Source organism: Tachysurus fulvidraco, chromosome 7 (genome assembly GCF_022655615.1).
Source record: "Tachysurus fulvidraco isolate hzauxx_2018 chromosome 7, HZAU_PFXX_2.0, whole genome shotgun sequence".
Lineage (NCBI taxonomy): Eukaryota > Metazoa > Chordata > Actinopteri > Siluriformes > Bagridae > Tachysurus > Tachysurus fulvidraco.
Genome location: NC_062524.1, coordinates 6,171,808 through 6,174,438, shown reverse-complemented (window position 1 = coordinate 6,174,438; position 2,631 = coordinate 6,171,808).

Genomic DNA, 2,631 nt, shown 5'->3' with positions numbered 1-2,631 from the left:
CTATGGAAAAAAAGGGATCCAGGACTGATGTTAGAGACGATAAAGGGTTCTGCGATGGTGCTTAGGTTACTGCAATGCACAGGTGGAGGCTTGTAATGTTGTGATTTAAGATATAGGTTGCACACTTTGTATCTTTACATCACACACAAACACACACACACACACACACACACACACACACACACACACACACACACACACACACACACACACACACACAATATGTAAGGACAGTATGAATATTAGCAGGAAAGATGGGATATTTGTGTGTATGTGAACCTTCCTGTTCAACAAGGTCATCTTCTTCGACCGTCCTCTGCCTTCATCTCAGAGGAGACATTTTTTTAAAAGGACAATGTTCAGACTTGCCCTGTGGTGATTTCCATTCCTGGCGAGTGGTCAAGGAGTGAAAAAGGTCATTGCTTTGCTGTATAATTTAATATCCCAGGCAGCATCACAAGAGTATTTTTAGCTCTCATTTAATCTTATATGCTTTTCCTTTGCTCCCTATGTCATCCACGCCCACACCCACACACGCATACACAGACACACGCGGAGTGAGGCATTGTGAGCGCCTCGCCTACTAATGAGTCGATTTGTTGCCACAGTGCTGCCAATGACTTCATTTAATTTCCTCTGTAACTGATTAACTCTGCCCTCTCCTTCCACCCGGCCCTGTCTTTCCTTCTATGAAACATTCACAGAGATGTAGCACATACATAAATACCTCTCACACACACTCACACACGCACATACATCAACTGAGGTGATGGTGTGACGGTGATTTTTAACAGCCGGGACCTCCTGGAGGTAAACTCCATCCTGACTCACACACTCTAATTTAATCTCTCCAGTGCTCTGGAGATTCTCAAGGAGAACCGTTAGTTAGGTGTAATGACATCATGGTTCTTGGCAGAGTGTAAGAAATGGTGGGCCACCTTTGTGCCATTAAATTCATACAACCTGAACCAGGACATAAAGCCAACCTACTTCTGGTTTTGTGTGTGTGTGTGTGTGTGTGTGTGTGTGTGTGTGTGTGTGTGTGTGTGTGTGTGTGTGTGTGTGTGTGTGTGTGTGTGTGTGTGTGTGTGTGTGTGTGTGTGAGAGAGAGAGATCTGTCTTTACATACATAATTTGTGTCATTTGTAATTTGGACTTTTTCTTTTCTTTTTCGTTTCCCTTCATTTCCTCTTAATTTGGTCACTGTCAGCTAGTTCACCTCATCACATGACAGTTATTAACCAGAGAGGATGAGGAATCACACACGACTCCTCTGAGACGTCTGCAGCTCTGTCAGTGTCGCTTTCCAACCTGCTGCTCACGGAGCATCGCTGGGAATCTGAGCAGGCACCAGAGTCAGAGCTGACTGTCTTCTTTCATATGAGCTCACAGGTTCCCACGACTAGCTGGTGTCACTCTGATTGACAAGGGAGAAAGGGAAAAAGAGATTTCTGGGACTCCTGGTAATGCATAACTCAAATAAGGTAAACACTTTAATTTTTGCCCCACTTTTACATAAATCTATAAATACCACAGAGGTTTTGAATTCTTGATTCTGATTGGGCAGAAAGTGATTCATTTTTAATAAGACCAGCTCTGACATTAGCTGGAAGCAGGATCACATTTAAAGTATACATTAATTGAGTGTATTTTTTGTTATAGTAGGTGATCGCTTCTTCAGTAAAAACACTTTCACAGGTGATTGCATGGGGAACGTTTTACACAAACAGATTAAAATGTGTGATTGTTGATATGATGAAGTTTCCTGCCTTGTGCTGTGATAGGCTCCAGTTACCTCATGACCCTGTGTAGGAAAAGGGACACAAAATGGTTAGATGGATGGTTGGATGGATGGATGCATGGATGGATAAATAGACAGATAAATAGACAGATAAATGGACGGATAAATGGACGGATAAATGGACGGGTAAATGGATGGAACGCCCTCTCCAATATCAGAGCTTATTCCTGTAACAATGATTTTTGACTTTAGGCTCCAGTCTCCTCATGACCCTGTGTAGGATAAGGGTTTCAAAATGGATAGATGGATGGATGGATGGATGGATGGATGGATGGATGGATGACTGACTGACTGAATGAATGAATGAATGAATGAATGAATGAATGAATGAATGAAACGTCCTCTCCGATATCAGAGCTTATTGTTGTAACAATGATTTTTTTACTTTAGGCTACAGTATCCTCATGATCCTTTGTAGGATAAGGGTTTTGATATGGATGAAAGGATGGATGGATGGATGGATGGATGGATGGATGAATGGATGAAACGCCCTCTCCAGTTTCAGAGCTTGTTGCTGTAAAAATGATTTTTGACTTTTCAGGACAGAAGACTTCTTCATAGCAAGACAAAATGTATTTTATATATAATTAGTCACAACAGTCATAACAGGATTGTTCCATATACTTTAAATGTAACTATAAATGGATAAAACAATGTCTTGTTTTTTTAGAACACACTGTGTAACAGTAGAAAAATTATCTCTACTTCCTGTAAGGCCACATCACACAACCCCAATATTGATTATTATCCCTAAATCCCCCTAGTGCACACTCTGAGTGTTATATTTCTTAAAGTATTTTTGGTATTGTTGAAAAACAATATCCTAAAAT